A 12,152-nucleotide genomic window follows, 5' to 3' on the forward strand; every position below is an offset into this window, starting at 1 on the left:
TTCTACTCCATCAGGATTCTCTGAGATGAGGGTTAGACCCTATTTCTATATCTTATTTTTTTAAAAGGACTTAAAACAGTCCTTGGGATACTGCAATGTTTCTGATTGATTGACTGAATGAACACTGGCATTGCTCTGAGGAATTGCAGATTTTGAAGATAGCTCTTTGACAAGTTCCTGCTATCTTGCATTTTTTTAGAAAGATTTAATGTAATATTTCAGTCTTTGAACTTTTAGCATTTTTTTTTGCATTTTTCTTTAGTCTCTATAAAGGCAATTTTAGCATTTTTTCCTGAGTGGCTGATCTACATTTCTTAAAGCTGCATTGATGCTGGGTTGATGATTTCATTGATTTCTAATTTGCCCTTCCCAGAATAGTTTTAAATGTCAAAGTACTGGCAAATGAGATTTAGGAAACTGATAAACTTCAGAGACTGAATCTTTTGTTAAGTCCTTATTAGGCAGCCCCTGGTAAATATTGACAAACTAAGACTCTGAGCTTTTTTACATTAAAAAAAAAAAAAAAAAAAAAAAAAAAAAAAGCGGAGATTGCAAATTTTCTTTCTTTCATTTTACTTCCTATCTCTCCTTGGTAATACTCCCAGTAACACACACCCTTCTGGGGAACGGGACTGACACAGCACGTGTCTTTTTGTCCTTCATGCAGTGTAAAAAGCCACCGTTTAGACTTTGGCTGGTTCCAGGCACTGCAACTGAGCACATAAACGGATGCAAGGAGGAAATTGCGTTCATGTCCTATTCTCCAGGTCTCTCTTGTCATTAGAAGACTGAGATGGGATGAGACTTGTTTACTCAAAAACAAGACTGGGGGGAATGAATTGCCTTTTATATGTAGATACGATCTGTAAAGAGCAGGAAAGTAAACATTTCTGTCTGGTGTGGTCCTGTGTCCAGTACAGGCCAGTGCGTACAGTTCTCAACACGCTGCCCCCTGCATCCACAGCTGCTGCGGTTCTCTACAAAGCAGCTCCTTGGTCAGGGATTGCCACTGAGATGGCATTGTGCCAAGGAAGGTGGTGGTAGCTGGGTACAAGGTGATCTGGGCTAAATGCAGGCAAGTTAATGGACTATGTATTTCAGCAATTTTATGAATCCTGTGTAATGTGGACTGCTATCATAATAAACTAACGGAATCAATAGTGACCAATCTCAATTTAAAACCTGGATCTATAGTACTACACAGCAAGAACACTCTCTGTTATAAATGCATGGCAGTGCATTAAAAGCTGAATGCTGGCTTAAGTAATTGCTATCTACAAGTAAGTGGCCCATTAATATATTTATTTACAAAATATTTCTGGTAACATGACAAAATGTGGACTAACCCAAATTGTTACGCATTTCCTTCATAGCCTCTGCCGAGCTCCACAACCGCTGCTGTGTGTCTGGGCTCTGGGCTCCATGTGAGCGCACCCAGTCCTGCTGGCCCTGGGCTGGGGCTCCGTTACCTCTGGCAGCAGTCTGGACCCCCGGGCTTCCTGCTGCTCTCCCACTGCTTCTTCCCACCACTGCACCGCAGCATCCTGCCCGTGCTCCTGTCCCCTGCTGCCATAGGGAGGCATGGTAGAGGGAAAGGGATTTGCAGGGTGTTTTGCCATTTATATATTTTTTTTAACCCAGGCCATGTGCTGTAATTATTTGTTATTTGTACCACAAATGTTTAGGGCCTTGTAAAAATCACTGTTAAGAAAAATTTTGACTTTAGTTCTGTCTGCAAATAAGGGCATCTTTTGTTTGAAGTTGGGACAAAAGGAGAGGAAAAACAAGTATTTTTTAAAATTCTGACTCCATAGATGACATGAATTGCTATACTTTTACACTCGTACCTCAAAAAATCAATTGAAATGAATTCTGTGTCAGTACAGCACAAATACTGTGACTTGTTCCCTTTGTATCATATCATCCACTTCTGCTTCTTTTTGCCAGCTAGCACTGTACTTAATAGATCGTCTTTTGCATGAAAATTGGAGTGTGGTATTCTAAGGATGGGAAAAAAACCTAATTGGAGCTCATTTTTTAAAATAAAGAGGTACTATTATTCTGAATTCCATTCAGCAATACAGTAAGATTCTACTATATCTTCATTATGTGACTGTTGACATAATCCAAAAATTATGAACATGAACATTTTGAATTGTTGGGTGAATGCATGGTTTCTTCCTAACAAAGTCTGCATTACAATTCCTTCATAATAAATATTGCAATGCAGAATCTCTTGGAGTATTGAATGCTCTCCGAGCATGCAGCCACACATAAACACAGCGTGTTGCTTGTTACGTGCGCAGCCATGCCATGGTATCACATGCATGTGTGCACGGCACCAGGGCACAGAAGCCCTTTGGAGGCAGAGCAGTGCCGGGGACCGAAGCACGCTGCCCACCCAGCATCAGGGGCTGCACACAGGCAGCCTGCAGAGCCCATGCCGGTCTCATTGCAGCTCCTGGCCTTGGCCTCAGACCTTTGTCTTAGGACTGAAGGCCACAGGCCGAAAATGAATGTGCTCCCCCCGAAATGGCCAAATACAAAGGAGAAAATCTTTTTTTTTTTTTTTTTTTCATTAAAAGATGAATTTGATGAGAAGAAAGAATAAACAGAAACAAAGAATAAACTTTAACCTTGTTTCACTGTGTATGAGGAGGAAATACCTGTTTCATGTTTCCCCTGTTGATTCCTGCCATGAAGTCTGTTTATTCCCAGAGCTGTGCTGCCATCAGTTGATGATGCTGCGGCACTTACAGAGAGGTTTTGGCAGGAAAAAATGTTTTATCATTCTTATTATTACAAAAACACAATGTTTTTCTTACTAGACCAGTCCAAAGCATTGTCATTTAAATTGTTGCATTCTCTCCCTTGATGTCAGATGGGGAAAAAAAAATCTAAAAGTATGAAAACAGAACAACAACAACAAAAAAGCTAGTAAGTAACCTAGCTAAACTCCCTATTGTCCCGATTGGACTTTGTTGTTGTTGTTGTTGTTCTGCTTTGTTTTAATAGTTCTAAAGAACCGATGAAGACAGGAATGGTGATCAGAGATTTTTGGTGTCAGATCACTACTTTGCATTTTACATGATCATTTACACCTGTGCAAGTATTTGATGGCAAGTATTTGACAGCTGATTTATTAGCATTTGACACCCATATTACACATGTTGAAATGACTCTACAATGTGCAAAACAGTGGAAAAATCACAGATTCCTTTCATAGGTTTTTCCTGGTAGTTTAATAACGAGATTACATTCCAAAGGAACAAATGAATTCCTCACACCCTTATTGTAATTCTTTATTTCTTCTAATATTTATTATGTTATACTCACATTAACTTGAAAAAAAATAAAATAATAATAATAATAATAAAAAAGAAAAGCTGTTGTGTTTAATTCACAGAGCTGATTCACAGACACTGGCTTGGAAACCAAATCAAAACCAGGCCACGATCATAATATTGCAAGGAGTCACAGAAAAATGAGAAGTCTGCTATAGTGATGAGAAGCACTGCAGGACTAAGACTTATTAAGACTGATTTATAACAGAGCTTGTAAGTAAATTGCATATTTTTGATAGTTATTAGTTTTTCAAATAAATTTTCAACAAATGAAAGTTCTATTTTAGCTGAAATTATTTGTGGCATCTTCAAAGAAAAAATCCAAGGAACCCTAAAGCCTTGGTATCTCTCTTACACTGTTCTGGGGATAGGTAGAAACACATTCTGTTCAGAATCCACCTGAGAAAGGAATGGATCAGTTTAGTACTTTCTGGAATGTGGTGGACCTCTCAGTTGGGGGGGGGGGGGGGGAAGGTAAGCAAAACCATGGGTGAGCATAAAAAGTTAAAGGAGATCTATGTTTTTAAAAAGAATAAAAAACCCTTCCCTACCCCAGGAAATCAAGCCCAGAAAGAAAGATAAGAAAGATCATGAACACATTCAAAGGACGATAGTCTAAATGACACTGTGCATTTGTCAACTATGCAATTATTTGAAATGTAATTGCCAGTGCTATGTTGACAGGATGTGATAGCTTAATGAAAATAACACTGTTTGCTCATCTGGTACCAGCCCAATCTCCAAAAGAAAAGCCTCTCAGATTTTGTACATCACAGTGGCTTTTCCAGCTAAAATAATGTGGTAGCTAGTGTAGCATGAATAAGTTAAGTATCTGTGAAGTTCATGGACTGGTGAAGAGGGAGGGCCAATTTGCCGAGCTCTGAATTACTGACAGACTGAATGACCCATGTCTAGTCTTGTCACGTTACTTTACATTACACATCGTAACATAATCCAGCGGAACATAACCTGGGAAAAAAATTACTTCAGCACTAGATTGCAAGATTTTCAAGGTTACGAGTGTTTGATTGTCATGGGGCCCACATTTTTGAGATCAATTGTAGTGGCCTTTCACTGGCACCTATTGATAAGGTGAAGAAAGCAGCTGCTAGCTTTACTGTCACTCAGAATTAAACTTTCCTGTATTTACCAGTATGCGTCTTTTGGTCTACAAAACCTACAGAGAAGTCGAAGCTCCTAATGCTCATCACAGCTGCCCCTGTCTATGCCCACTGTGCTGATTTCAGTTCCCTGCTCTGCTTAGCCCAGCTCCCCAATTTTCACAGATGGAAGTGTGAGGCAGGGGGAGAGAAACAGGCCCGAACAGCTATTTATGCATCTGGTACCCAGTAAGAGTAGTGAGGGGAAAAGAGGTATTGCTTGATGAAGTCTCAGAGAAGGACTGTTTTCCAAGGACAGCAGTTTCAGTGGAGTGCACCTCGACACGTCAGGTTTTACAGCGATGATTTAGAAACAGAGAAATGACCAGCAGTTACTACTGATTGGATCTAACTGCTTAAGCATTTTGAAAATTAAAGATTGAAAGATAATGAAGATAACATCAGCTGCTGCAAATGGGCTCTGGCTCTTTTGGGCTTAAGTTTTATCAGGAATTTGAACATGACATCCCTTCCTGATGTACACATCCCCAGCCCATTAATGTCAATGAGAGTTATGCTTACGTGGCAGAGAGAGCAGATCTTCAGTTGTGTATGTCTAGGGTCCATCTCACAGCCTCAGTGCCTGTGACTTGCTCAAATAATGACACGCTAACAAGGATTTACTTTGTGTGCTGTATTTCTATAAAAGTCACCTTTAAAATGGCATAAAGGATTAATATTTACTTAACAGCTTTTGCATTATTTTTCACTTAACATCTATCTTACAGTCTTATAAAATAGAAATACAGAAATATTTACTCAGTCCCCATGCACACAGTTTATTCTATCTAGAGCTGTAGCCAGCTTTATTAATTGTGCTGGTTTTCAACTAGATGCTGTAATTAGGAAAGGAAAGTGATTGTTGATAAACTTAGTTACATGATTAAAAAAAAAAAAAAAGTTTGTACTTACTCCTGTCCCCATTTTACTACACCCCCCCTGCTCCCATCCTGTATCCTCTTCCATTTATGGGGGGATAAGTCTATACTTGTGCATAAGAACAAGATTACCTCAAGATCATTACTGTCCATTGACAGGGTCCTGTTGTAAAAACTTTTGATGAGTAGTCAGCATCTAATTCCTAAGAAATAAAAATAATATTTTTTTTAAATAAAAACAACAAAGTTACTTGCAATCATTATTCCAAATGGAAAAATTAATTGTAAATAACTGGAAGTCAGTTAAGGCTGGGTTCTGCCGGGTAATGCAAATCTTTTATAGTTTTGTTTCAGCTAACTGCCTCATTAATGATTTATAGATGTGTATACAGCTGTGGGAACCATAGCATTATCTAATGCACTCAGAGAATAATTACATATGAAAAGAACTACGCAGCTCAAGGGAAAAACTCAGAAATTATTTACTGCCTGAACTTCAACCATATTAAGATGCAAAGTATTTAGAAACAGACTGTGATGTTTTATCTTATTTGTGAGGTTTTATATTCCTTTTAAAAAGGAATATAAATAACTCTTTCTAAAAATATTTGTATACTTCAGTATTACACATTACGCCAAACATCAAGACTTCTCAAGCTGAGAATGTAAGCCATTTATTTATTATTTAAAAGCCTAAGTTATAAAACATTGCCATTCCCGTTGTGCATCTGTTATATAGGAGAAAAAGACATTTCTACAGTTAAAGAATTCAAGGGCATAAGCATACATCTCCCTGATTTACATAGAGAAGTGATTTTGGAAAGACTCTAGGAGTCATTTTCATGGATACACACATATCTTGGTAGTTGTTCTTTGGTGACACCATTGCCTGAGATTACTTTTTTTTAATTATTTTTGTAAAATAATCTTTTCACTTCTGAGACTTCCTTCACTTCCAATAGGGCACTAGATCTGAAGTTTGCACAATTCAGTGCTTATTTCTTATGAACTCTAACACAGTGATAAAGCTGCTGTTAGACTCTTGGAAGCACCACAGAGGATCCCTTGCTTTTAAGCCTCCTCTTTTTAATTAAGTTTAAGGAGGTCAAGGTCTTTCCCACCAAAATCAGGCATTTCACAACTAGAACCTTCCCTGAAACTTTTTAAGCAGTTGGTTCTGTAACACTCCAGATCCTCAGCCCAAAGCTTCTGGCATTGCTATGAGCAAATACTGTGTTGTATGGCTGTGGAAACAAGATGGAAAAGCAGAAAGCCCTCACCCTCAGTGCTCTGTCTCCCGAAAGCACCATTTATTTCCAGGATTGAAGGAAATCACCATCCCATGCTTTTGGCCATAAAATGAATCCAGGAAAATAAGGGCAACTGTGGTCAGCTCCTGTGAGAGAAAGAGGTCCATTTAATCCACAAAGAAAATGACTAGAAAATTAGTATTTGGCATTTAATACAAGAAATGAGCACTACCAAGTGAAAGTATCAGGTATCAGGGTAAAGCAATAGAAGGAAGCAATCCTTTCTGCTGTGGGACCTCTGATGGAGAGCTACTGATAGCCTGCATCCAGAGTGATTCCACAAGTTCAGGCAAGAAAAAAAAAAAAAAAAAAAAAAAAAAAAAAAGCTATCTAGGATGATTAAGCACACAGATACAGCCTTTGGCTTAAATGTCCTCATGGATTTCTAGGCTCAGACATATGTAGCCTTGATGCATAGTTGCTCCTACTTTTCCTTTGTCATATTGCAGGGGAGATGCCCTTTGGTTTCGCCCGATATGGTGAGTCTTCTCTTCTGCCATCCCTATTTGTACACATTATCTCAGTGCAACTATCATAGCTCTGTACATTAAGTTTTCATGAACAGTAGCTGGGAATCTTTATGGCCATTTCCTAATTGATATTGGAAAATACAGTTATGGAAAAAGTGTGGTAACATATTTGGCAAACGATCTTCTAAATAGCAAAATCATTTACTAATTGCTCTTAACTATAGTTCATCACACACTGCATTGCAAATTGAAAAGAGTTGAATACAGCCTTAATTCTGGTTTTAATATACTCTATCATCAAAGGATAAAATAAAGGCACATCACTATGATTTAACGTATGGGGGAAGGGCAGCAGAAAAACCTTCCCGTCTGAATCTCCCAGCTATTCACCAAGCCTCTGTCAGATCTGACTGTTTCATAAAGATGCTCACTCAGAGACAAAAAGAATAATGAACATCAAATTTAAATCTTAGATCTTTTTTCCCACCAGAGAAAAACAGGAACACTGAATTATAAACTGGAAGCAATATTTTAGTGTGGATTGCTTTACCATCTGAAATTTACCTTAGAGACATTATTGCTGTGCATGGTAACTCTGCTGCTCAATACCTTTTTCTTTGCGCTGCTCTTTGCTCAAATTTTATAGATGAGAGATAAGAACAAGATAAAAGCCACAAACACCATGGTGGCAAAGGGGACAGAAGAGGAATGGAAGAGTCACACAAGACCTCATGGGCCTCCCCATCCCACCCACTGGCCAATGGAAGATGCACAGTTCACAAGATGACAGACTCGTTCTGTTTGCAGGCTTAGCTTGCTTTCTCATCTGTTTTTTTCCTAATCTGATCAGTTCTCACAACTGACAAATTACAGCCAAATGAGCGTTTATTTTGTTTCCACTGTACATTCTTCATGTGAAAGTTTTATAAATCAGACATGAAAGTCATTCACTTCACTTTGAAATCTGATGTTGCAAAGGTTCAATCTGGGAAAAAATGAATAAACAAATTCTGATCCATTATATTTACTAACGTTCCAATTATGCCTTTCCATTTTATAAAGTTCTGGGGAGGGGAAATGTCACATATTTATCAGTGTGGTATTATGCTTTCTTCTGCCTCTATGCCTTTGGCAGTAACTTCAGAAGATGAATGCCAAACAAAGCCAGCTAATAACTCAAGAGCTATTATTCTGAGTTACAGACACCCTGAAGGAGAGCAGCCTCAGTGATCATTTCTCCTCCTGGATCAAATTTTTGAAGTGTTCTAGTTGGATCAGTGTTTGCACAAGAAATGCTACCCCTCAATTCTCACAATGTCTGGTGGCTGTCCTGTCCTTCCCGTGGTGTACAGAGCATACAACAAATACATGCAGCGAGGCCTACCTGGAGGGTCTTCAGAAATCTAAGCAGAGAAAGAAAATTCAGAGAAGGCAGTACTGTTATTGAGAATTTGTTTTTAAAAAGGGCAGAGTCTTAGGCTCCGGCAGCTGTAATTGCCAGGAAGAGGTGACATTCCAAGCCCATCCTTTCCACAGGACTGTTTCTGTTTATGGGGAGGAATCTGCAGAAGCAGTTGCATTTCTGGTCTGCAATTTCAAATTATAAAAATTTTGCAAGAAGAAAATCACTATGAATAAGCTGCAAATAAATGATAAGATAATGATAAATAATATTGGGACTGATGTATGGAGGTGCTGGCAAAGAATAAAGAAATGGTGTAAACTGACTTGCCTAAAAGCTGATGAGGATGGGCAGTTAAAGGAGGTTAAAATTAGGTGTAATTAATGGTAAATACGGTATATTCACTATAAATTAACACAATAGTTTACCATTTCCTCATTAGAATAGTTTTCACACATCAATATCCATTCATACACATTTTAAAAAATACTTTGGGAACTATAAATGTGATTTAGCCTTCAAGTTATGCTTCGTGCATTTTTTAAATTGACTATGTGTGTGCATGAGAGACATTTCTCACCATTGTTCCATGGATTGCCACTGGATTTTCTGAAGCACAGAGTAATACTTGGAAATTCATAAACACCATGACCTCATTTGAAGAGCACCTAAAAATGCACTTTTATTATTTAGCTGTACCCAATTTAACTTTACATGTGATGGCTAATTTTGAAAATGATATATGCAGTTTCTTAGCCCTTTGGATGGTGAAAAAAGTGTTTTTTCATCCTTCCTAGAACTGTTACTCTTTCTCAATGCAGTAATACAGAAACCGGTAGCACAGAGACAACACTAATAATGTGTCCTGTAACAATAATTCCACAGTCCTAATTTATGCTATAAAAGTAATGCATATAGATTTTATAGTTAGTACTGATATAAAAAATACTGGTATAGCCTAAAATTTTAAGTGCATCAAGCTATAAAGCTATAACAGAAAGCACCTGGATAAAAAAAAGATTTTAAGCAGCTGGTCAGACTTTGATGTTATTAATTGTAAAAATAATAATAATAATAATAAAAAAAAAAAAACACTGAGTTTTATTGGCAATTCTTTTCATATGGGCTCTAAAAGGTCTGAAATATCACAACTGACAACTTTTCATAATGAAGAACAATAATTTTGAAAAAAAAAAAAAAAAAAAGTAGTTAAATATTTGGCATTCTAGCAGTGAGCCCTGAATTTGTCTGACCTAAAGAAAGGACACACGTGTCAGGTCTGAGCTCTACCTTCCACACTAGTGACCTTAGCCACTCTGGGATAATGAGACATGTATGTATGCATTTATAAAATATAGATGTGTGTGTGTCTTCAACGACCATCACATTGGTGCTCTACCTTGTTCTCATTTACAAATGGAGAAAAGGAGATTAAATAAGTGGCTTGTTCCATTAAACATACAAATCTATGGAGGGATGTTCATTTCATCAATTCAGAATGAAGTATACCTCTTTGTCCACAGTCTTCCCAGTTGGTAAGTACTTACCTGAGCAATAAAGGTAGAAGAAGTAAGATAACATAAAATTAACTGTTTTTAAGATCTCCACTGATTCAGTGTAAGCAAAACCATCACTCTGTAGTTGAGTACCTAAGGTTTTCCTGTAGGATGGCTCTACTGTTTCAATTCCAGTGAATCCATTGGTATTTTATTCAGTATTAACTGGAGCAAAGTGCTCCAATTTGTACTATAGCCTCAGAACTCTCAGTTTGGCCTAACAATCTAGCATGCTTTCTGTTACAAAAGCTTTTGCATTGGATTTGCCCACGCACAATGTTTAATTTTAAGCTTCAGTTTGTCAGCTGGGCACTTAGGTAGTGGGCATGGTACTGCTAATACTCTGCTTAAAGATGGACTAGGTTGACCACCTTAGGGGGAGCTATTTTTATCTATTTAAAGCACTCTCCCAGTCTCCCATTTACTTACGTTTAATAAAGAGATAGTATACTGGCTTTGGTCAGCAAAATAATCCAAATAGTTTAAATTCAAGAAGAGGGCATTTTATTTTGTGCCCTTGCTCCTTCATTTTGTGCATGGCACGACAGTGAGGGTGCCTGTCAGCATCCCCATGGTCTGGTAGTCAATGACAGCAAGGAACAAGAGAAGTGCAGAATCCAAGCAGCTATCCTTTTAGTGCTTCGTTGGTAATGTTTTGCAAAATTAAGCTATTTTTTGTCCTACAGGATGTAGATGGAGCTCACACACATCCACTTACGGAATGGGAAAGGTGGAATTTGTGTAGGATTTGATAGTTTTCTGCCAAGGTAAAACATTACAGGGGCTCAAGTGCCTGTAGTCAAGCGTTCAAACGAGAAATGCTTACCCAGCTGTATCTGTCAGCCTTCCAGGGCCCAGAGACTAGAAGAAAAAAATGGATAAAGATATTTTTAAAAAATCCTCTGGGACCATCTCCCATATTTAATAAGGAAAAGCACCTTCTGTGCAGCCAATACAAGTTGAGCATCTCATGAAGATTTATACCATATTACATACTGAAATTCAATGTACAATGATACCCTTGTGTATGCTGTTGTCAGAATAATAATCTTTGTCTGTCTGATCAACTTATATTTTATGCCAACAACACAGCATTTAATATTACACGGTTTCAGAGGAACAAAATATATTTATTCATGCAACAACTTGCCCAGTAGCTTAAACAGACAAAGTGAAAAAAATAGCTTGGAGTTTTTGCATTAATTTATGATCCACAATACAGATTTCTACACAATTTCAGCAATTTTATGCTGCAATATAAACTATGATTCTTAATCTAGTCTGTGGAACTGTCTCACTATTTTATACTGTCATGAGGAATAATACAGATGGATATGACTGCTGAAGTTTGGTTTTGGCATTCTCCTGAAATGAGATTAAAAATACAAATGGTAATCAAATGTGTTTTTTTCTATATTTTGCATTATCATATTCTGTGCTGTATTCTTAGGCGTTGTGTCTCAAAATATATAAAGAAACACTTATACAGAAGATACACATAGACTCTCCCACAATTAAAGTACTCATTCCTACGAAGCAGTATCTCTTCAGTAGACAAGGTCTACCCACAATACAGGGCTTTTTCTACATGATGCAATGCTCTGCTTGATGAGAACATATAAGCAATGTAGAAAAGTTGTTCTACGTAGATCCATTAAATCTATTCCTCTAGCAGCCTGTGCAGAAAACTGAGAATTTGAATGATTTAGTATTAACTTATTAAAGGTATCTACATATTACCTAATATCATTTTTTCTTTATATGACAATATGTGACAAAATAGAAACCCGGGACAACCTCCCGCTTCCACCCCACCCCAAACAAGCTCATGAAAATATTCTATGTGTAACTGGGAACAGAAATAAAAGAGGATGATTAGAAATGTATTTAGAGCAGTATCTATACCCCAAGGTGCCAACTCATAAAACAGAAATGCACAAACACAATAGAAAACCATGCTACAATCTTTTGTCAATAGTATTTAAGCTGTCTATTGCACAGGAAGAGTAAAATTCTTGTCAGACTGTAAGAA

The 12,152-nt window shown here is 37.5% G+C and overlaps 1 long non-coding RNA gene across 1 annotated transcript in view; it reads right to left on the minus strand.

Moving 5' to 3' along the window:
- LOC118165657 overlaps positions 1-12,152 on the minus strand; it is a 99,550-nt gene that overhangs the window by 9,307 nt on the left and 78,091 nt on the right. Inside the window, exons 2-3 of the long non-coding RNA XR_004750162.1 lie at positions 6,663-6,778; positions 5,515-5,585 (exon numbers count right to left, since the gene is read on the minus strand). This is a non-coding gene — a long non-coding RNA (uncharacterized LOC118165657). The remainder of the gene's footprint in view (positions 1-5,514; positions 5,586-6,662; positions 6,779-12,152) is intronic.

Source organism: Oxyura jamaicensis, chromosome 4, assembly GCF_011077185.1.
Source record: "Oxyura jamaicensis isolate SHBP4307 breed ruddy duck chromosome 4, BPBGC_Ojam_1.0, whole genome shotgun sequence".
Taxonomy (NCBI): Eukaryota; Metazoa; Chordata; class Aves; order Anseriformes; family Anatidae; genus Oxyura; species Oxyura jamaicensis.